The sequence below is a fragment of the Equus przewalskii genome, chromosome 18 (genome assembly GCF_037783145.1).
Source record: "Equus przewalskii isolate Varuska chromosome 18, EquPr2, whole genome shotgun sequence".
NCBI lineage: Eukaryota > Metazoa > Chordata > Mammalia > Perissodactyla > Equidae > Equus > Equus przewalskii.
This window is the reverse complement of record NC_091848.1, coordinates 40,448,129-40,472,847: the sequence shown is the minus strand read 5'-3', so window position 1 is coordinate 40,472,847 and position 24,719 is coordinate 40,448,129. Positions and strand designations below refer to the sequence as shown.

General features: G+C 40.5%; 1 protein-coding gene across 12 annotated transcripts in view; it reads right to left on the bottom strand.

Moving 5' to 3' along the window:
- The window catches only part of GPR156 (G protein-coupled receptor 156), an 87,064-nt gene that overhangs the window by 28,797 nt on the left and 33,548 nt on the right, over positions 1-24,719 (bottom strand). For 4 of the 12 annotated variants that reach the window (XM_070582644.1, XM_070582646.1, XM_070582643.1 and 1 more), the window contains exon 4: positions 4,580-4,778. The exons of 7 other annotated variants lie outside the window; for them this stretch is intronic. The gene's annotated coding sequence lies outside the window, so the exon portion shown is untranslated. Of the gene's footprint in view, positions 1-4,579; positions 4,779-24,719 lie in introns of those variants that run through there. One more of the 12 variants, XM_008514631.2, reaches the window with a different exon arrangement.

The window sequence follows — 24,719 nt, the reverse complement described above, 5'->3', positions numbered from 1 at the left end:
AACAGAGCAGTGTAGGTCCACATTTGGGAACTGAACCTGGGCCACCAAAGTGGAGTGCACTGAACTTAACCCCTAGGCCACCGGCACTGGCCCCTAAAAAGCTTTTTAATAACACAATTAAGCTTAAATACTGAACGTTTATTGAATTTCTTTTTCAACCCACTCTTTTTGATCCATGCTACAACAGGATCATAAATCTATCTCATCTGGATATGTTCCAAACAGCTTTATTGTAATATTGTCTGGTGTGACTCAGCAAATATGATCAGTTTTCTATCTTGCTTATTTCTAACGTATCAGGTTCAAAATCTGAATCCAATTCAAACTCTGTACACCTCCAACTAATATTTGCGTGACCTCTAACCATTTATATTCAAACTTTGTATCATAAGGGTGAGAGCAGCCTGGCCCTGCTCCTTCCTCTGTTGCCTGGGCCACCATCCTAGGAGACTATCCTAGAAATTTCATTAACCTTTCACGTTCCGGAGTTCTAAGTTCCTTACTCATCATGACTTGACTTTATTCCACTTTCAGACACCCAGCCCCAGAGTCACACCCAGCTTTTATGACCATTCAGAATGGTTCCATTTCAGAAATTTAAACACCAATATCCCATTCTCGGGTCACAGTCCATCCAAAATTTTCCTCCTAGTCTTCCTCCTCACCTGTTCCTCTCATATTCTTCCCCAGTTCAGATACTGGCAGCCACATCTTTCTATTTATTTGGACCAAAAATCTTGGAGTCATCCTTGACTCTTGCTCACCACCCACATCCAATCTGTCACGGAATCCCATTGGCTCTATCCTTGAGATACATCCAGAATCCAACTACTTCTCACCATCTCTGCTGCCATCACCCTGCTCAAAGTCTTACTTTGCATTTCTCATTTGGATTATTCCAATGGCCTCTGAACTGGTCTCCCTGCTTCTACTCTGGATGCTCCCTAAATCTATTTTCAACCCAGCAGCCAGAGCAATCCATTAAAGGTAAATCAGATCATCTCACTGCTCTGCTCAAAACCCTGCAATGGCTTTCCATCTGACTCAGAGGAAAAGCCAGTCTTTACCAGGCTCCAAACGGCTTACATATTTGGTCTCCATTCTCTCTCTACCTCATTTCCTATTTGTCCTCTTGCCCACTCCACTCCATACAGGCCTCCTTACTGTTCCTTTAAAACATCAGGCACTTACACACTTCAAGGTTTTGAAGTGGCTATTCTCCCTGCCTGCAATATTTTAACTCACACATCTAATGTATTACATTAGAAGGTAAAGTATTTATTTGCATATTTATTATTATTTTTTTGTCTTATCCTCCCAACTAGAATTGTTCATGATGTACTCCCAGCACTAAAACACTACCTCACGTATTGAGGGCGCTCAATAAATACATGAATGAATGAACGAGTCTGCTATCCTCCAGGCCCCTCATATGCTTACTTCTAACACACTTGCTCGGCGACAGCCTACAGACCTCCAGTTACTTGGTTTCTTTAGCTTCTCACAGTCTATCAGGCCCTTCTTTCTTTCTCTACGCAATTTCAAACCTCTGGTTGGTTATCTGAACTGTTCTCTCAATAACACCAATTCCCATTCCAAACAAGCCCTTTGGCTGCATCTGCCCGACAAACCTTGCATTCAAATTACAATCCACTGTCTGCTTTTACATCCAGACAGCTGAGTGCTGGAGGAGAAAATTATACAGCCTTGCAGACTGTTGCCGCCAAAATCAATGGTCTCCAACATCACTCAGCCAAGCTTACTGTGCCACAGAGGAAGTCAATCTTTTTATTTGTTCTGTGAGGTACTTCTTAACATTTTCTTTGTGAGTGACTCACCTCACTGGATTCAAAGAAATGAGAGCACATATCCGCCTGGATGATGCCCTCCTTCTAGGTGTGGTGCTCTGTTGTATGTCCTTTCAACACACCAGGTACATGTGCTTCACTACAATTGTCATGTTATACTACCAGTTTTTTGTGTTTGTCCCACTAGACAGTTTCTACTCCTTGAAAGCCAAGCTGTTTCTTGTTCATCTGTATTTCAGCCCTGAGCACAGTCTTTGGAAAATGGCAAGTGTTCCCTAACTATTTATTGAATGAATGAATGAATGAATGAATTCATTAATGGAAATGGGAGGCCCATCTTTTATTCCTTTCTTTGTCCTCTTCCCCAATCTCATTTTTCCTTGGCAATGCTCTCCTCTGTTAGGTGGAAGGAGGAAGGCTCTCATCCTTCCAAAAGTGTGGGTAATGGCTCTAAAGCGGCAGAGATCCCTGACAGTCAGAGGGAGAGTTAAGAGCTGGTTCAATGTCTGTTTGTTAAGACAAGAGAGCTATATTCTGGTAATGGTGGGAGTTTCAGGGGGATCCCCTTGGTCCCTCGTGGTATGACCGAGAACTTCCCGGCATTACTGAACTCGAAGGGCCAGAGTTATCTTGGGGGCTCTGAGTGCCAGGACTTCCAGAGACACTGGGTTTTGACCACTCGGCAAATCCTCATATCCCAAACTCTCACTGCAAAGCCTTCTGGTCCAGCTAAGCCCCTCCTTTGCTTCCTTTCTCGGCATGGTGCTGAAGGGGGTCTAAAAACAAATGAGCGAGAGGATCCTAACAGGATGTCTGTGAAGCTTTTGCTCTCCTGTTCTCTTTGTTTCTAGGAGAGTGCAGCATCTTGGGGGCGTGTATATTCACATATGCACACGCACATATGTGTTTGCTTGTCTCCAATGAAATCAGGCCACTTGAAAGATTCCTTTCCATTGGCTGAATTCTTCCTGGAGAATTCCCCCAGGAAATGCTTTTGTCCAATGTGTCTCTTACATCATGTGTCAAGGGCCATGTAGGCCCAGTGATACGATGACAGCCCTTGTCGAGCAATTGATGGATGAGACCTCATCTTCATGACCACACAGATTACAGACTTTCAGCTGACATCTGCTCAGAGGTTAACAACATGCATCCCATTCTCTGGCTTCAGAAAATCTGCTGAGTTTGGACTGATTTGTGATTGTAGCTAGGCTAGGAAGCATGCCTTCTCTTTACATTCTTGCAGCCAGTAAATTACGTTTTGTCAAGAGCTAAAATGCTCAGCCCTGCCTCCTGTCCTGGGTGGGCCTGGCCTCTCTAAATTTGCCTGCTTTCCTGTAGTCATAAGTGCTTGTGTGGCTTTGTTTTACATGGAGAGAGTAAGCTCCCTACCTACTATTCTGTCAGTTCAGGCTACAGTGGCTGAAGCCGAGAGGAAATGGAAGAACAAAGACGTTCTGCCTGCTGAATAGCTAAATGGTTAGCAGTGGTCAGACCTGATGAAATCTAAGGTCCCTTCCAGCTCTTCCCTTCTCAAACTTATTCCAGAGGCAAGGTGCTTTCCCCTGCTGCTGGCTTCTTAATAAGCCAGTCACACCTCCCTTTCTGCTTCTCTGCCTTAAGCAGGAGCAACAGGCTGACCCGGTTACCCAAGATGCATTGGAATTTACATACCGATCAGTCAATCAAAATATTTAGCTATTAAGTGCAAAAAAAAACCTTGCTAAACATCCTGCCTCCAAATTCTCCTTTAGTAGATGACCTCAGGGTCTCCATGTTTTATTAGCTATCTTTTTAATGACTTCCTGTGTCAGACATTAATTAATTCCACAATTCCTAAAAACCTGCTTGTCCAGGGATTAAGAAGAACTGGAGATAGGAAGGCAAATGAGATATAATTTCTGTCCTCAGTTCATTAGGACACCACCTCCCTGGGTTTCTAAACTTTTCACTGCAAAGACAATTTTCTTATTCTGTCTTTTCATCTTTTAAAATAGAATAAAATTTTAATTTAATATTAGCGATTGTTTTCTCAGTATTCCCTGGGTCATTTAAAAAAAATCTATGTATATGAATATACATTTATTATAGATACTACATGTGAATATGCATATAAATTTCCAGCGTACAAATTTCAGAAGGCATAGCACTCCTGGACAATGAACAGGCCTAAGGATCAATTTAAAAATGTATCCTTGCAAATATTTTTAAAGCTGAAATGTGGAAATTTAGATACAAGACCAAATACCCATTACTTCATTATACCAGCTAAGGTCTAGGACAGTAGAGGAGAAGCAAACTGACAGATTCAAGATAAGTGATGAGAAAAAAAAAAAGCCCCAAAGGGTACCGTTACTAGAAAGGAGCTTAATGCCTTTAATTAGGAGTATTAAGGCCACACTCCACCTCAATTAAAAAAAATTAGTTTTCAAATGTATTTTTGCCATGTCTCATGCAACTGTAATATATTTTAGATGTGTTTTTAAATGCCAGGGGAAAAACACTAGAAACCAAAAAATCCTCTTCTCTCATATAACCTCAGACTCTAGAGTGCAGGCATGTGTTGTAATTTATGAAGCAGTGATTTTAACTTCCTTCTCCCTTAGCTGCGGGACAAAGCCTTGAGCAATTCCCAGCAGGAGACCTGTAGCACTTCCCAAAGGGCAGAGCAGATGCCCTGGTTTTAAGTGGAGCATAAGGCACAGCACAACTGGCCACATGAAACATCCAATCACAAGATGTCTGCTGTAAACCAGAATATTATCACTTACCAGGTGACATGTAAACTGATTTCCTGTAGGCAGGAGATCACACTAGGGAGGTTTCCTCCCTGCCACACTAGGGAGGTTTCCTTCCCCCGCCTCCTTCTTTCTGGTCCTCAGGTGTGCAGCAGGAGAACTTTGGGCCTTGGTGCATCTGAGAATTCTGAACAACTACAGCTGCTGGAACCATTCCCCACTGGGCCAGAATCTGGGAATTCATGATGATAGGACTGGGTGTTACTCAGCTTTGTCCCCATCAGCACTTCCCACAGGGCCCTGAACCCAGCAGAAACTTACTAAATGTCTGTTATCCTGGCTAAATCATTAGACTCAGAAGGATTTAGAGGTCCAGTACTTAGAAGAGATAAAAGGGAGATGCTCGAAAGGCAGGACCTGCTTGCTCCCCAGCACTCTGTCCCCACAAATTGCCCAGGACAGGATTTGAACCTTAGCATCCTAAGAGATACAGCATAAACCAGTGATCGGACCTGACTCCTTCATTTTTAGATTGAGAGACCTGCATGCAGTTTTACAGCTAGATGGGGACCACGCTGGGACAGCTAATCCAGGTGTCATGACGCTGGTTTCACTTCCTGCTAGTTTACCTCAGCTGCCTGAGACCCTGTGTCCATCCTACTGATCAACAAGCTCCTGTTCGGGGCCTTCCTGACGCTGGCTTCTAATGTCCAGCAGTAGGGCTAGTAGGCCAAGGGTTTTCACCTGCCTCCTCAGCTGAGGCTCCTTGAGGCCCTATTCAGCTGGCATTTATCATCAAGAGGAGACAGAGAGGCAGTCCTGAGTCCCCTGGAGTGCCTTCTGCCAGGCTCGGCCTGCCCTTTCCTACTCTGATTGCTGGCGTGGACCTGGGCGCTTGGCAGGGTTCCCTTTATAGCTCCTTGCTTTACCTACTGGCTGGAACCCTAGACTGAATTCTTGCTACAACTGGCTTTGGGCTCCTGGTTTCCATCATTGTCTAGTGTCTCCAAGTCTTGGTCCCAGCAATGGCCTGGAAGTGTCTGCCCTAGGCTGTGACAGGAGTTGTATATTCTGTTCTGTAATCTGATGTGAAAGGAACAACTATTAGATAATCTATGTGTGTGTTTAAGCAGCTTTCATGGATTAATACCAAGGTTAATACTGAGGTAACATGATGTATTGGAAAAAGCACAGGCTTTGAAATTAGACTGACCAGACTGACTAGCTGTGTATGGTGGGTGAGCTGACTAACCATGCTGAGTTTCCTCACTTGAAAATGGGGAAAATATATTTATCCTCCTGAGTGCTATAAAGGTTAGAGATAATGTATCTCAAGTACAAAGCACATAAGAGGCCCGTAATAGAAAGTAATGACTATTAATTTTAAGTTAAATTGTTTGTGTTTACACATATAGGGACTAAATGCTGATGTTATGATGAATTTGAAGTACTGAAGAATCCTAAAGTACCTTTGAATCATCAAAAATTACATTATAGTCAGAATCACCTGTGTGTACATTTTCTCTACTTCTTGGAATATTAGTAATGATATGGAATAATATTAAAAAGAGTAGTCAACATGGATTACATATTTAATATGTGCTAGGCAGTTGCTAAGTGCTCTGTATATACTAATGTAATCTTCACAGCATTCTGAGACACGTAGTATCATTACTCCTGTTTTTAAACAGGGAAATGATTCAGCAAAGTTCAATAAAGCAATCAAGTCACACGACCAGTAAGTGAGAGAGCTGGGATTTGAGGTGGACTTTGATTCCAGAGCCTGAGTTCTTATGTCATTTAATCTTTTACTGTTCACACGCTTCACCTCTGGTGAACCTCATTAAGGGGGAGCCCTTATCCCCTCTCTCCGCTGTCCCACCCCGGCCTGTTGAGGAAAAGTTTTCCTCCCTCTCCCCACGTGGGAAACTGCTGGGGAGGAGCTTTCACCTCCCGCTCCACCCCCGTGCTCAATTCCCCTCAAGCGAGCAGGAGTGAGCAGTCGCACTGGAGAGAGGCCAACAGGCCTGGGCCAACTTTGACCACACGGTGTCCAAGGCAGGAATCTCCACTCCTCTCTCCTCTCCCACCTCCACCTGGCAGTGAGCTCTCCCCTGCTTCCCGGGCCCCGATCTAGCATGATGTCAGGTTGTTCTTTCTCATTTAGCTTTCACCAGAAATCTCTGTGCTTTCTCTGTCTCAACAAACTTCTTAGTTTGAAATTATCTAAGACTTACAAGAAGTTGCAAAACAGAACAGAGAGTTTCTGTGTACCCTTCACCTAGCTTTCTCCAAAGATAACATCTTACATAACTATGGAGTACACTATCAAAACCAGGAAACTGACACCGGCGCAGTACTGTTAACTAAACTAGAGGCCTTATTCGAATTTCACCAGTTTTTACAAGCACTCTGTGTGTGTGTGTGTGTGTGTGTGTGTAGTTGTACAGATTAACGTAACTACCACCATAATAAAGATACTCAACTGTTCCATCATGCAAACAAAACAAAACCTCCCTCAAACCACCCCTTTATAGTCACACCCTTCCCTCAACTGTAACCCCTGGCAACCTCTGATCTGTTCTTCATCACTATAAATTCATCTCTTGAGAATGCAGTATACATGTATGATTATACAGTCTGTAACCTCTTGAGTTTGGATTTTTTCACTCAGTATAATGCCCTTGAGATCCATCCAAGTTGTTGCATGTATTAACAGCTCGATCCTGTTTATTGTTGGATAGTGTTCCATTGTAAGAATATACCACAGATTATTCATTCACCTGTTGAAGGATGTTTGGGTTGTTTCTTTTTTTTTTTGGCGAGGAAGATTGGCCCTGAGCTAACATCTGTTGCCAATCTTCCTTTATTTTATACGTGGGATGCCACTACAGCATGACTTGACAAGCAGTGGGCAGGTCCGTGCCCAGGATCTGAACCTGCAAACCCAAGGGTGCCAAAGCGGAACATGCAAACAACCACCACTGGGCTGGCTCCTGTTTCCACTTTTTGATTATTACAAATAAAGCTGCTATAGACATTTGTGTACAGGTTTTTGCATGAACATAAGTTTTCATTTCTCTATGGTAAAAACCCAGGAGTGTGACTGTTGAATTACACAGTGAGCATATGCTTGATTTTATATGAATCTGCCAAACTGTTTTCCAGAGTAGTGCTACCATTTTACATACTCACCAGCAATGAACAAGAGATCCAGTTTCTCTGCATCCTTGCTGACACTTGGTGTTGTCAGTATGTGTGCTTTTGGCTTGTGTGGCATGTCAGCCTTTAAGAGCAGAACCTCATACATCATTTGATTATCAGCTCTGTGTGTTTGTATGCACTCTGACTGGACTGAATGCTGAGGGGATTGGAGTATGTTTTAGGCTCCAAATTCTTACCAAGCATCTCCTATGTGCCAGACACTGTGGCAGGTGCTAGGAAATACGCAAAAATATTGTATTTGACTTTGATATGGGGCAGAACAGAGGGATAAAAGAATAGGTAAATATGATTATGAAACAACGTAGTAAGTAATATAGGTATAGGCATTGATAAAGGAACTGTGCCTTAGAACAATGGTTCTGAAATTTTAGAATTGATAAGAATCATCTGAAGAGCTTTGTTAAAATACAGATCTGGTCATTACTCCCCAGTTTCAGATTCAGTAGGGTCTAGGGTAGAGCCCTAAGAACCCCAAGAATTTGTATTCCTAACAACTTCGCAGATGATACTAATACTGCTGGTCCAGGGTCACATTTTGATGAATAAGAGTTTGTCTTAAAGGATGACTAGGAGTTTGTCAGCTAAATAATGAGAAGAGTCAGGAAACAAGGAAGAACATGAACAAAGGCATGGTGATGAAAGTGCATGGTGTGTTCAAGGATTGGCCATTACCTTGTATGACAAGAGTACAACTTAATTTAAAGGGAATATGCAGAAGTTGTAGATTAGGGCCAGACTACAAAAGATCTTACATGCTTACCTAAGGAGTTGTGTAAGCAGTAGAAATCTGTGTTTGAAAGCCAGGTCTGTGTTTGAAAAAAAAAAAAATGCTGGCAAGAGGGTAGTAGCTAAATTGGAAATGGGCAAGACCTGTTAGGGGGCTACTGCAATAATTCAGATAAAAAGCAGATCAGGGTTACACCAGAGCAATGGAGATGACAATAAGAGACAGATTAGGAGACATTTCAGATGTTAAATATCTAAGACGTGGTGACTAACGGGATGTGTATGGAGACAAAGGAATTCAGACTGAGGAATGGATGGATAGTAGCACTATTAACTGAGAGAGGAAATACATGGAGGCACAGAAAGATTAGTGGTAAGGTATGAGTCTAATTCTTGGTCACCGAATCTGAATTGACTGAGGGATGTCCATCTGACAATATCAACTATGAAGTTAGAAAATGGGATTCAAAAGAGGCAGGGCTTGGGGACACGTCACAGGAGGGATTAAGACCGAGGGAGGGGTATGGCTTAAGAAGTAAATCAAGACTGGAACCCATTTAGCATTTATCAACGCTAAATGGGTAGGTAGAGGGCAGGAGGCAGTGAAAGAAGCTGGTAAGCAGCAGAGAGGCAAAACCAGGGTATTCATTTATGGTCCAGTTAAGAAAAGAGAAGGTTTTGGGGCCGGCCCCGTGGCCTTGTGGTTAAGTTCAGCGTGCTCCACTTTGGCAGCCCAAGTTCAGTTCCTGGGCGCGGACCTATACCACTTGTCTGTCAGGGGCCATGCTGTGGCGGTGGTCACATACAAAAAGAGGAAGATTGGCAGCGGATGTTAGCTCAGGATGAATCTTCCTCAGGAAATAAATAAATAAATAAATAAGAAAAGAAGAAGGTTTCAGAAAGGAGGAACAGAGGAGATGGTTAAGTGTTACATGGCTTGAGGCTAAACAGGATGGAGTCTAAAAAGAGATCAGTTGATTTAATGACTGTGGCAAGGGCCATTTCAGTGGAATCAGGAGATGGGCTGAAGAATGAATTGGAGGTGAGGAAGTGGGGGTGACTAGTGAAGACCACTCTTTCAGGAGGTAATAGGAGGGAGAGGGCTGGGGCAGTAGCTTCAGAAAGAGGCATGACCAAGAGAAAAATTTCTTCCAGAGACTTCAAAAGTCTCAAGAGGAATGCCAATAGTTTTCAGGGATTAATCAGTATTTATTTGTGTGCCTGACTCGAACTATACAAAACACAGAAACTATTTGGTCAAATGCCCCCAACCCATTCATAGGGGGCAAATTGAGTATTGTACTCACTCTGATATATTTCTCAATAAATTCAGAGGCACATAATTAGTCTTCTTGTTTTTTGGTCTCTGAGCACTCTCCGTGTCCCATTATTAGCAGCAGAAGATCCCACTGTTATTCTAGCTTCTTCCTTTTAATAGATTTAAATAAGCCCTTTATGTGTTTTGGACTCTCTTCAAAGGTGCTTCTCAAAGTCTTTTTTCCTATTTTGTACCTAATCTGACAAACTCTGTGGGCTCCCTGCTCTCCTCTGGGGAGCTTTTTACATTCTTTGAGTGATGTCCTTTTCCCTCCATCGTGACTGTCGCATTTTTTAAGTGCTAGGATTTTTTTTTTTTTTTATTCTCAGTTACTCTTTCCCTAATGCTTCCAGTAAAGTCTCTTAAAATAGTCTCCCATCTTCTTATGACTTCCAAAAGCCTACCTTTCAATTTTCTCCTAGTTAATACCCACATTTTGTCATACTTTCCTTTTGAACATTGAACAAGTAAGATAAATTCTCTGGGCTTATGGATTTAAGTGCATTATGATTACTCACATTAATTGGCTCACCCATGGTTACCTCCTAAGACCAACTCCTGGTCACTAGGCGAGAACCACAGCCAGGTCATTTTCTCTCACTGTGGGTGGTTTGAAACTTCCTGTTATAGGGAAGTTCATCCTATCAAAAATCCTTATTAAAAAGCTCACCTCTACCTCTTGATCGGATTAGGCTCTTTATAATTCACATTTAGTTCAATTTTTAATATCTGGCATAATTTCTAAGTTTCTAAATCTTTAACATGTCTATATTGGTATCATCAGCTTGGTCACTGAGTCTAAAGCACTTGTTCTCAAACATTGGAATCACCCAGAGAGTTTTAAAAAAAATTGCTGTTGGTGTTCTACCCCCAGATATTCTGATTTAACTGGTTGAGGGTAAAGTCTGGGTATCAGGATTTCAAAAAAGCTCTCTAGGAGATTCTAAAGTGAACCAAGTTTGAGAAATCATTGGTTTAAAGATAGTCCTAAGACAAATATCTAATTTTCAAATTTGTCAAAGAATTTGAATAGACACTTCTCCAAAGAAGATATACAAATGGCCAATAAGTACATGAAAAGATGCTCAACATTATTAGCCATCAGGAAAACGCAAATCAAAACCACAATGATTTGACTAAAATCAAAACCACAAAACCATTTTACACCCATTAGGATGGCTAGAATCAAAAAGACAGATCATAATAAGCATTGGCAATGATGTGGAGAAATTGGAACCCTTATACATTGCTGGTGAGACTGTAAAAAGGTGGAGCCACTTTAGAAAACAGCTCAGCACTTAGGTAAACACAGAGTCACCATATGACCCAGCAATTCCACTCCTAGGTATATCCCAAGAGGAAGGAAAACACTGTTCATGCAAAAACCTGCACATAAACGTTCATAGAGCATGTGATTCACAATAGCCAAAAAAGTGGAAACCAGATATCTATCAACGGAGGAATGGAGAGACAAAATGCAGAATATCCATATAACAGAACATAATTCAGCCATAAAAAGGAATGAAGTACTGCTTCCTACTACAACATGGATAAACCTTGTAACCATTATGCTAAGATTCTGCTAGGTGAAAGAAGCCAGACACAAAGGACCGCATGTGGTACGATTCCATTTAAACATATTGTCCAGATTGGGCAAATCTGTAGAGACAGAAAGTAAACTAGTAGTTGCCAGAGGCTGCAGGGAGAGACGAATGGGGAGAGACTGCTAATGAGTATGAGGTTTCTTTTTGGGGTAATGAAAACGCTCTGGAATTAGACAGTGGTGATGATCGCCCAACCTTGTGAATATACTAAAAACTACTGAATTGTACACACTAAAAAGATGAATTTCACGATATGTAAATTATATCTCAAAAGAAAAAAAGAGGGGCTGGCTCCACGGCCAAGTCGTTAAGTTCGTGCACTCTGCTTTGGTGGCCCAGGGTTTCGCTGGTTCGGATCCTGGGCGCCGACATGGCACCGCTTGTCAAGCCATGCTGAGGTGGCATCCCACATGCCACAACTAGAAGGACCCACAACTGAAAATACACAACTATGTACCGGGGGTTTTGGGAGAAACAGGAAAAATAAAATCTTTAAAAGAAAAAAGAAGAAAAGAAGAACTCTATTCCTACTGTTATCTTATGTGTCAGAGAGATTGTTCCCCATGGAAATCTGAGAAAGTCTCCCTTTGCCAATAACATTTCCATTTTACTCTTGTTTGTTGTACGTCTCACACAAAACTAGGCCACTCTTCCTTTTTCTTCTGAGAATCTGAAATCCAAGGTGAAGTCTCAGAGTGTGCCCAAATGAAACATCTGGCTTTGGTCACATAAGGAAAATAAATAAATTCTTGAGAAGGAAAACTAGATTGGCAGAGTCTCCACTGAATGAGAACGGAGCATTCTGCAGCCCGGAAAGGAGAAGGTCAATGTGGATGTGAGTGAAACCTGTTAAACTACTAAGAGATCTTGAGTTTGGTAGAATGAAATTCTGGAATACTTGAAAGAGAGGACACCACTTAAAGGTCCCGATATGCAAATTTAGGACATGAAAAATAATGTTACAACTTCACAAAACAGGTAGTGATTTAAGGATGAACCTTATCTTCCAAGAGATAATGTGGGCATAAAATAGAGTTTTAAGCAAATGGCCCCACAATAGATTATTTGACCAAAATGAGTTACTACTAATAGGAGTTTCTGTTTCTCTTTAAAATATAAAAAATTTTTAATTGTTGCAAAATACAATAAAGTTACATACAATAAAATAACAAAAATTATCATCTTAACCATTTTTAAGTGTACAATGCATTAGTGTTAATTATATTCACACTGTTGTGCTACTAATTTTCAGAACTTTTCATCCTATAAAACTAAAACTCTATACTCATTAAACAACAATTAACTGAACATTAAGTGAAACTCTGTACCCATTAAACAACAATTCCCCATTTCTACTTCCCCACAGCCCCTGTGGTCACCATTCTGCTTTCTATTTCTATGAGTTTGACTATGCTAAACACCTCATATAAGTGGAGTCATACAGTATTTGCCTTTTTCATGACTGGTTTATTTCATGTAACATAACGTCCTCAAGGTTCATCCACATTGTAGCATGTGTCAGTATTTCCTTCCTTTTCAAGGCTGAGTAATATTCCATTGTATGTGTAGACCGCATTTTGTTTATCCATTCCTCTGTCGGTGGACACTTGGTTTGCTTGTTTATCTTTTTTTGGGAGATGAACCTAACCACTAAGGTTGACATCCAGAGGATTAACCTGTCTTCTCCTAATGAGGTGCTTGGTATCACTATCAGAAACACAAAGACTGTCAGAATCGGGGCTCAAATGGTGGCTGTAAGGTTATACCAGAAGAGTCTGCTTTCAGGAGTGTAGGCAGACTCACAAGATTAAGACACGGAAACCAGATGCCGGGAGCACGAAAGCAAGAACAAGCAGTGGTAACTTAGGGATTGAACATGCCAAGATGTCTAGAACCAGGAGATCATTCCGAGGAAGAGAAATAGAGAGAGAGTCAACAAAGGAGTAAACTGCATGAGAATCAAGCAGGGTCAGGAAGTGCAGCAAATCAGCAGAGGCCACAGCAAGTGAGGGGTGGCCCAGAAAGGCGCAGGCTAGCACAGATGTCTAATTCTGAGGTCTAGGATTCTGGCAGGCACTGGGCCACCAGAAAGGAATGAACAGACTCTGAATAGGCACAGGCTGCTCCTCTTTAGCCTCGGCCCCAGGGCATGCTGACCAGATAGAGAGAGGAGGGAAAATGAAAATAGATAGACCAGACCCAAGATTTGTACTGGACTTTGGAACTGACTCCCAGCATCCAAAAGGCTACTCTGATTTCCATCCAGGCTGGTGTCACTATCGCCAGGGGCTGGATCTGGTGAGGCTGCAGGGCTATCTTTGCAGTGGGGATGCTTGGGGTCCAGAAACTGTTAGTTATGGCATGAAGGTTGTAGTGGGGCCTGCTATAAAACGAATTTAGCACTAATTTGGAACACTTATTTTCTTGTGCCTAAAGTCAAAGTATGCCCAGATTCTGGGAAGGGGGCCAGTTGCAAAAAGAAGAAGGGTATAGGGGTTAGATGATAGCTCTTCACAATCCTAGGATAGTCGTTCAATGTGAAATTTCTCAGGATGGGAAATAACTGTTCAGATGCTACATAAACCATATCACTAGTTTGTTTTTCTTTTCTCTTTTTTTCTTTTAAGGAGTTCAGAGTCTATAGGTACAAATGTGTAGAAAAAACCAACACGTTTCTAGAATTATATTCACTGATAAGCTTCTCTAATTTGCCAGTTCTTCTGTGCTGAGGCATGTTTTCTAGCAAACAAAATGCACTAATAAATCTATCAGGGGCAGAAAGGCAGTGGGAGACAGCTGCAGCACAGCATCCAGGAGTGACAATGATTAATTCCTACATCTGCTCAGTCAGATAGAAACAAAGGTCACTGTGCATAGATTAGCATCCTGATCACCACCTCCTCCCATCACACGCACGCACGCACGAATAGCATCTTTCACCATCGATAACAGCAAAATCCAAAATGCCTGAAAACTGTGTACTATCTGACACCCCCCCCCCCGCCAAAAGCAAGCTCTTTAGTGTATTGGAGATGGAATAAGGCATAGAATATGATCAAAAACTGATTAACGTCAGATTACTGTCCAATCTTGTTAGCATCCAAATTAAGTGAAATTCTGATGCTCAGCTACATTTCTGAAAGCAAAGCGAACGGGAAATTTAAGAACAAATCTTGATGCGATAATTTGATCAAAGTAAGAAAGGCTGTTATGGTGAAGCAGTGAAACACGTGGACATTTGGAATTATGTAAAGAAGGTATTTGGAAGTTGGCTCTGTCCTCATGTTCAACAGTCCCCCGAAGACAATGCCACTTTCTATTCATGACTCCTACAAATGCAGGGCCCTGACAGGTTGACTTTTTTTTAAATAATCTTGGGCTAGGAAAGGTATTTTTTAAGTGCACAAATTATAAATATTTAGCTCAGTGAATTATCACAAGGAAGATATCTATGTAACTATCAACCAAGTGAAGAAAGAAAACATTACAACACCTCAAAATCCCCACTCCCATAATTATTACCCTTTTTTCCTCCCTATCTTGACTTGTAACATTATACTTAAGTTATGCCTGGTTTTGAAATTTATATATGGGGAATCATATAGTACACACTCTTTTGTGGATGGCTTTTTAAAATTGATGTTTGTAAGATTCTCCCATGTTGCTGGGTGTAACTGTAACCCACTCATTTTCATTGCTGTATAGTATTCCACTGCAAGAATATATATATACACACACACACACACACACACACACACACACACACACACACACACATATATATATATATATATATACATGACTTACTTATTCCTTCTACTACAGAAGGACATTTGGGGTGATCACAAATAATGCTACTGTGAATATTGTTTATAGAACTCTTGGCATAAATGTGCATACACTTCTCCTGGGTATAATTTAGAGTGAATTTGCTGGCTCACAAGGTATATGTGTTATTTTAGAAGATATGCCAAATTATTTTCCAAAGAGACTGCACCAATTTGCACTCTCACCGTGAGTAGATGAGAGTTTCATAGCTTCACATCTTTATCTCAACATTATCTTTAGAACTTTAAGTCTTTTGGTGTATATCTTGTAGTTGTAATTTGCTTTACCCACTCATAGGCAACCACTAATCTACTTTCTGTCTCTAAAGATTTGTCTATTCTGGACATTTCATATAAATGGAATCATCCAATATATGGTCGTGACTGACTTCATTCACTTAACATAACGTTTTGAAGGTTCATCCATGCTGTAGCATGACTCAGGACTTCATTCTTTTTTATTGCTGAATAACATTTCATTGTATGAATATACCATTTCACTTATCCATTCATCAGTTGATGGATATTTGGGCTGTTTCCGCTTTGGGGCTATTATGAATAATGCTGCTATGAACATTCGTGTACAAGTTTTTGTGTGGACATGTTTTCATTTTCTTGAGTATATACCTAGGCATTTAATTGCTGTGTAATATGCTAAGTCTACATTTAACATTTGGAGGAACTGCCATATTGTTTTCCACAGCAGCTGCACCAGTTTGCACTCCCACCAGGTTCCAATTTCTCCACATCCCCGCCAACACTTGCTATTCTCTGTCTTCTTGATTCTAGCCATCTTAGGGAGTATAAAGTGGTATCTCATTGTGGTTTTGATTTGCATTTCCCTCATGGCTAATGATGTCAAACATCTTTTCATGTGCTTATTGGCCATTTGTATATCTTCTTTGGAGACACGTCTATTCTCTGTTCATTTTAAAATTGGGTTATTTGTCTTTTTATTACTGAGTTATAGGCATTCTTTATATAGTCTAGATACAAGTCCCTTATCAGATATATAATTTGAAAATATTTTCTCCCATTCTGTGGGTTCTTTTAACTTTCTTGATGGTGTTCTCTGAAGCACAAAAGTTTCTAATTTTGATGACATTAAATGTATTTATTTTTTGTGCTTGTGCTTTTGATGTCACTTACTGATCTCCTCTTGATAAAGAGGAATTCTTAATTTTTTTACTACTATCAATGGGGCCATAAAAAAGTCTTATGCAGTTCACCTTTGCATTTACAGTAAAACTATCCATTCTATTTTTCAATGTCCAAGATATAAAATCTTAAGGGAGAATATTTTCCAGAAAATAATATTAAAAATAGTTTGTCTCTACTGATAAACTGACATGTATCCTCCTTTTGGATGTCTCCTTTTTGGCTTCTTAGAAACTCAAAGATAATTTTTTAAACTTTTACTGAAGAAAAAAGCACATAAAGAAAAGCATATGTATTATATGTACAATTCAGTAAATTTTCAAAACTGACACACCTTGCATCCAGCACGCAGATCAAGAAACAAACCTTAGGGGCTAGCCCCGTGGCCAAGTGGCTAAGTTCATGTGCTCTGCTTCAGCAGCCCGGGGTTCACTGGTTCAGATCCTGGGCACGGACCTAGCACCTCTCATCAAGCCATGCTGCAGCGGCATCCCACATAGAAGAACTAGAACGACCTACCTCTAGGATATACAGCTATGTACTGGGGCTTTGGGGAGGAGAAAAAAAAAGAGGAAGATTGGCAACAGATGTTAGCTCAGGGCCAATCTTTCTTACCAAAACAAACAACAAACAACAAACAACAAAAAACCCCAAATGTTACCAGCATTCCAGAAGCCTTTCTCTTGCTCTCTTCTGTCACTATGCTCCCCATTTCCCCTCAACCTGCAGGGTAAATACTATCTTGACTTCTAATATCATAGATTAGATTTACTTTGTTTTATATCTAAGTTGAATCATATAGGATATAGCCTGTGTGCCTGGCTGATTTTGCTCAAACATTGTTTTTGTGACAGCCATCCATATTGTTGGAACATACTGTAATGTATTTAGTAATCAAACTGTTAATGGACAGTTGAGTAGTTTCCAGTTTGGGCCTATTATAAATAGTGCTGTTAAGAACATTCTAGTACAGGTATTTTGGTGAATATATGTATGCAATTTTTGCTGGAATTGCTGTGGCATAGGGTATGAATATGTTTAGTAGATTCTGCTGAACAGTTTTCTAAAGTGATTGTAACAATGTACACTCCCACAACAACGCAGGAGAATTCCAGATGCTCCTTGTCTTTCCCAACATTTGGTTTGTCGGTCTTTTTTCATTGTAGACATTCAGGTGAGTATGTAGTGTTATCTCATTGTGGCTTTACTTGGCATTTCCCTGATGACTAATGAACACAAAGACTCTTCCATTTGTCCATTGGCTACTTGGATATATTCTTCTGTGAAGTAGCTTTCTATCTTTGTGTTCTCTTATCAGTTAAGAGTCCTTTATTCTGGATAAAAATCCTTTGATGATACATGCATTGTGAACATATTCTCCCATTCTATGGCTTGATTTTTTCCTCTCCTAGTGGTATCTTTTAGTGAACAGATGTTCTCAGTGTTTACATAGAACAATTTAACAGTCTTTCCGTTTACGAATGGCACTTTTCATGTTCTATTTAAGACATATTTTCCTGCCCCAAGTTCATGAAAATATTCTCCTATACTACCTTCCTGAGTCTTTATTATTTGACTTTTGCATTTAGATCTACAGTCCACCTGCAAATGATTTTGTTAGGTAGGATCCAAGTTGCATTTTTTTCCCCAAGTGGCACTGACCCAGAACCATTTTTTTTTTATTAGAAAGATTAGCCCTGAGCTAACATCTGCCGCCAATCCTCTTCTTTTTGCTGAGGAAGACTGATCCTGAGCTAACATCCATGCCCATCTTCCTCTACTTTATACGTGGGATGCCTGCCACAGCATGGCTTGCCAAGCGGCACCATGCCCCTACCTGGGATCCAAACCGACGAACCCTGGGCCGCCAAAGCGGAACATGTGCACATAACTGCTGTGCCACCGGGCTGGCCCCCCAGCACCATTTATTAAAAAGCGTCCATACATGCTTGGCTCTGTTTCTGGATTCTTTCTATTCTGTTTCATTGGTCTATTTCTCTATCCTTGGCCCCAATAGCATTCTCAGCAGGTCTTAATTACTAGCTTTACAATGAATCTTAATATCCAAAAGAGGAAATCCTCTCACCTTGTCCATTTTTTCCAGGCTATTTTTGGCCCTTTGAATTTCCAAATAAATTTGAGAATCAGCTGGTTGAGTTTTACCAGAAAACAAAAAAAGTTCCTGGAATTTTTATTGCAATTACATTGAATCCATATATCAATCTGGGGAGAAATTATATCTTTACAATATTGTCTTCTAATCTATAAATATAATATATCCTTCATTTATTTAGAACTTTAACTTCTCTCAAAAATGTTTTATGATTTTCTATGGAGAGATACTGCACATCTTTTCCAAGTGTATTAGTCAGGGTTCAATCAGAGAAACAGAACCAGTAGGAGATTTGTCACAGGCAATTGGTTTACGCAATTTTGGGGGCTGGCTAAATAGTCTTAAATTCCACTTTTAGCCACTTCTGTTCTCGAATTAAGGCATCCCAAGGAGCATGACTTTACTTAAGGGAGCGCTGTAAGTACCACATTTAAATGTTAAAGGTCTATTCTCAGTAAGTTTTCCTGTTAAATGTAAGTCAGGTCACGTCATTCTTCAGTTCCAAACCCTACAATGGCTCCTCATAACACTTGGAGTAGATGTCAAAGTCATCACATTGACTTACAAGATCCTACATGAACTGGCCACAGTCACAGGTCTGACCTCATCTCCTACGCTCTGCCTCATTTACTCTGCTCAGACACACTGGCCTCCTTGCTTTTCTTTGAACACTAGGTATGCTCCCACCTCAGGGCCTTTGCATATTCTGCTCCCAGTGCCTGGAATGGTCTTCACCTTACGATTTGTTTCCTATGCCTGTCAAGTTTATACTCAAATGTTGCCTTCTCAGTGAGGCCTTCCCTGGCCAAACTCAAAAGCAGCAGCTATCACTCTGATATTGCTCATCCACTTTCCCTGTTTTACTTTTCTGGATTTATCACTAACATTCCATACATTTGACAATTTACTTTATTTACTTATTGCTTGCTCACCCCTCTAGGAAAACAAAATCCATAAGAGAAGGGACTTTTTTGGCCTCTTTTGTTCTTGATATAATCTCAACACGTAGAACAGTGTCTGGTACATTGCTGACTAATTCAACAAATATTTGTTAAAATAATAGGCAAATTTATAAGAATCTAATTACGAGAAGGCCTTCTGCAAGTACAGAACTCTGTGGCTAACAACGGCCTGACAAGACTGAAAGGATAGGTTAGAATGAAGGGATACAACCAGGAGGACTGGAAAACTGAGGCTCCGGATGTCTCCTTGGGCTCCTGGAGGGAGCAACCACCAGGAGGGAGAGAGGAGACCCACGGAAAGCACTTGCTTCCCTACAGCACAATTTTATGTAGAACTGATATGGTATTAAAGATAAAGAGTGCAGATGTCCATCTGCTAAGAACTTCACCTTTATCATCTTAGTCTATATTCTAGGCCATTTAATTTGTTCATTCAGGAAACATGGGGTATAGTCCAGGCACAACGGAGATACAAAGATGAATAAGATGTGGTCCTAAACTCAAGGAGCTCATTATCCAGTAAGGGAGACGGAGCCCTCCTCCTCTCAATCCAGTAAGCTGTGATGGGCAACGTGTCTATCTATAACAGTGGGTGCACAAAGGAGGGTGTGTCCATTTCATCCAGGAGTGATACTGATTTAGGCCTGACTGCTGGATGGACAAACAGCATCAGAGGGCCGTACAGAAACTACTCCTAAGCATTAACCCTGATCCTGCCTCATAAACTTTCGCTGACTCACCCATATTTCATCCCACAGCCAGTCCCCAAGAAAGACCTCACCTCTGTCCACAGTCCTAGATCTTTTCATCTCATTTCTGCTTTTCATCTCTTTTCTGGCATCATGGCTTTTGACCTCATGATGCACCACCTAGTTTTGGCTCTGTGCTCAATCCTTTTGGAAGTGATGACTGACAGATCTTCCAGCTATGAACCTTAGCTTTCTTTTTGGATAGGGCCTTGCAGGATCTGCTCCTGGTCACTCTGCCTTATTCAGTCCTTGGCCCAGCAACACCATCTTCAAGTTGAGCTATGTGGGTGATAATTATTCCAGGCCTGACTCGCTTCCCTTCTTCCTTCTTGGCCAATAACCATGAAACTAAAGATTATAGAGAAGATCCCAGAAATCCTTGTAGGGGACAATATGAGTGCAAAGTTTCTCATAGCCAAAAAGATCAGTACTGCTTTCCTTTCTTCCTGTCACCTTCCTTCAGCTCCAATTACTCAAACCACAAAGAGGACTGACCTGAAACAATCAATACCAAAGGAGCACAGCTCCTACCCCTGTAGCAAAGCATTATTTTTTGAAATGCTATTTTTAAAAAAACCAGAATGTACTTTTTAGACTTGCTCATGTTTTTCCGCCCAGGTGATGCATTTGAAGCTTCCAGGAACCCTTAAATCACATTTTACACAGTATCCTGAGCACAGAAGGTGTTCAGCTCAGCAAATATTTACTACTGCCATTGATAGATGAATCTCACTCAGGTTTTTAGGAATGGAAATATAAAGGCTTTTATGAATGGAAAGACAAAAGAAAAGATGAGGATAAGTTTATCCTTCTCAAAAGGGTGGAGATCTTGAAGCCTTTCATAATAGTGGAAAATAATGGGAAACCTGGGGAGTACGACAATAACATGCTTGAGAACCATGACTTACACGGTATGTTGGATTTTCTGAGGGCAGAGAGGGCAAATAGAGCAGGGTACATGACGTATGTAACTCAGTTCTGCTGGGGCTGCCAGAGGGCCTGCACGAGGACCCTATCCAAGACGGAAGATGTAGGAGAGGGAGGAGGCCACAGGGATGGACACATTTCAGCCATTCACCAGCATCTGGGTCCCCGAGTGCCAGTCCAGCCCAGGGTGCAGGCAGAGGCGGCAGGTGCCTCCATGCACACTTGGCAGTGTTGGGAGAGGCAATCTGCCATGTGCCCTACGTGGCTCTGCACATTCCTGCTGAGAATGCCAAGAGGCAAGGACTTGGCTGCTCTTCACCCGGACCATTTCTTAGGGTTGTGTTTGCAGTGAGCAACCTTGAGGGATAAGTAACATCTCCCCACAAAGAACAGGCTTGTTACGACTCACTGTGTAAGTAGTGAATTCCCCAGGCTCAGGTTCCTCTCTTGCATGTGCAAGCATCCATCACGGGCCCTGCATCATCCTCATGGGACTTGGGGACATGGGAACCAGGACAAACCCAACATGAAGCTCTGACTGCTGCTTTTGCCATGAGTAAAGAAGTACTGCATCTCTGACCCAAGCATCTCATGTCTTTTGCTAGCATCCAGAAAACAGTCACAGGTTGATCTGTTAACTGATAAGTAGGGCAAAAGCTTATACTCTATGCAATTCTTATTACTCAAACTTCTGGATTTCCCAGACAGGAAAATCCCAGATACTGGGAATTAGTGTGGGAATGCCACTTTCAATTCCGAGAAATAACAATGTGTAAATTACAACTACCATCTACAATCATCACAAGTAATAGTGAATAAGCTCTCAGAATAAAAGATAGTTCTATAATTGAACAAGTTTAGCTTTATGCAGAACTGCTGACATTGCCCTTATTTTATGCATTTCAGAGGAGGCACCAGGAGAGCCACCCTTTGGGCCTGAAATATGCACTTTGCTCCAAGAATTATTATGGTCCTTTGTTAAACTGCATGAGGAATCCAGAAAAAAAGAATGCATTTTCCCATATCCATCTTTTCTAGCAAAGTTATCAGATGGGTTTTGGGTAACCAGCACGGCCCTTGGGAAAAGGATACCAGATATGGTGTACTTTTTTCCCTCATGAGAACCTTCTCACAAAAATAAGAATGTTTGCAGGCTACATTTTCAAACAGCTTTACTAACTGACATACAATAAACTGTACATATTTAAAGATATGATTTGATAAGTTTTGATAAATGTATACACTGGTGAAATATCACAATCAAGGTAATGAACGTACCTTTTACCCCCCAAATGTCTCCACACATCCCTTTGTAATCCCTCCTTCCTGCCCCTCTGTGCCACCTCCCACCCACCTGCAGGCAACCACAGATCTGATCTCTATCATTACAGATTAGGTAACAATAGATTAGCTTAATTTTCTAGAATTTTGTATAATTGGAATTATATAGTATGTAATATTTTTTGTCTGGCTTCTTTCACTTAGCATAATTTTGAGATTCATCCATGTTGATCCAAGTATCAATAATTCATTCTTTTTAATGATGAGTAGTATTCTATTATATGGATATTCCACAATTTGTTTATCCATTCATCTGTTAAATGGATATTTGTGCTATTTCCAGTTTAGGGCTATTAAAATAAAGCTGTTATGGACATTGGTTTACATGTCTTTGCACAGACATATCATTTCACTTTTCTTAGGTAAAAACCTCAGAGCAGAATGGTTGGATCACATAGTAGGTGTATGTTGAATTTTTAAAGAAACTGCCACACTGTTTTCCAAAGAGGTTGTACCATATTGAATTCTCACCAGCAGTGTATGCCACTTGATTTAGTCAGTGTTTTTAAATTGTAGCCATTCTAATAGGTGTGTAGTGGTATTTGTGGTCTTAATTTGCATTTCCCTAAGACTAATGGTGTTGAATATCTTTTCATATGCTTATTTGCCATCCATATATCTTTTTTGGTGAAGTGTTTGTTCAAATCTTTCACTCATTTCTTTTTGGAATGTTTGTTTCCTTGTTATTGAGTTCTTAGTGTTCTTTACATATTCTGGACATAAGTTCTTTATCAGATACATGATTTGCAAATATTTTCTTCCATTCTTTGTCTTTTGTTCCATTTTCTTATGATTCTCTTTCAAAGGGAAGATAGTTTTGATTTTAAGTCCAACTTATCAATGTTTTCTTTTATGCTTTGTATTTTTCGTATTGTATCTAAGAAACCTTTGCTTATTCCAAAGTCACAAAAATTTTCTCTTAAGTTTTCTTTGAGAAATTTTACAGTTTTAGGTTTTACAGTTAGGTCTATGATCCATTTTGAGTTACTTTCTGAATATGGTGCAAAATACAGATCAAAGTTCATTTTTGTGTGTGAATATCCAGCACTATTTGTTGAAAAGACTGACTATCCCTTCTCCACTGGATTGCCTTTGCACCTTTGTTGAAAAGCAGCTTCCCATATACACGTAAGTTTATTTCTGGATTCTATTCTGTTCTGTTGATGTATATGTCTATCTCTACCCCATACCAAACTGTCTTTCTTACTATAGATTTGTAATAAGTCTTGAAATCAGGTGGTCCTAGTCCTCCAACTTTATTCTTCTTTAAAATTGTTTTGGCTATTCTAGCTCCTTCACATTTTCCCATGAATTTTAGAACCAGTTTGTCAATTTATACAAAAAAATGCCAGCTGGCAAAAACATCCAAAACCAAGAGTGACAAATGTTGGAGAGGATGTGGAGAAAAAGGAACCCTCATACACTGTTGGTGGGAATGCAAACTGGTACAGCCACTATGGAAAACAGTATGGAGATTTCTCAAAAAGTTAAAAATAGAAATACCCTATGACCCAGCCATCCCATTACTGGGTATCTATCCTAAGAACCTGATATCAGAAATCTCAAGAGTCCGTTACACCCCTATGTTCATTGCAGCATTATTTACAATAGCCAAGACCTGGAACCAGCCTACATGCCCAGAAACTGATGATTGGATAAAGAAGATGTGGTATATATACACAATGGAATACTACTCAGCCATAAAAAAAGACAAAATTGGCCCATTCACAACAACGTGGATGGACCTCGAGGGTATTATGTTAAGCGAAATAAGCCAGTCAGAGAAAGATGAACTCTATATGACTCCACTCATAGGTGGAAGTTAGTATATTGATAAGGAGATCTGATCAGTGGTCACCAGGGAAAAGGGGGGTGTGGGGGGAGGGCACAGAGGGGGAAGTGGTGTACCCACAACATGACTAACAAAAATGTACAACTGAAATCTCACAAGGTTGTAATCTATCATAACATTAAAAAAAAAAAAAAAAAAAAAAAGCCAGCTGGGATTGTGACTGTGCTTGGGCTTAGTCTATAGATCAATTAGGGGAGAATTAACAATATTGAGTCTTTCAACCCATGAACGCAATATCTCTCTATTTATTTAGGATTTGTTTAATTTCTCTCAGCAATGTTTTGTAGTTTTCCGTGTACAAGTATTTCACATTGTTTGTTAGATTTATCCTAAATATTTCATATTTTATGATGGTATTGTTTTTAATTTCA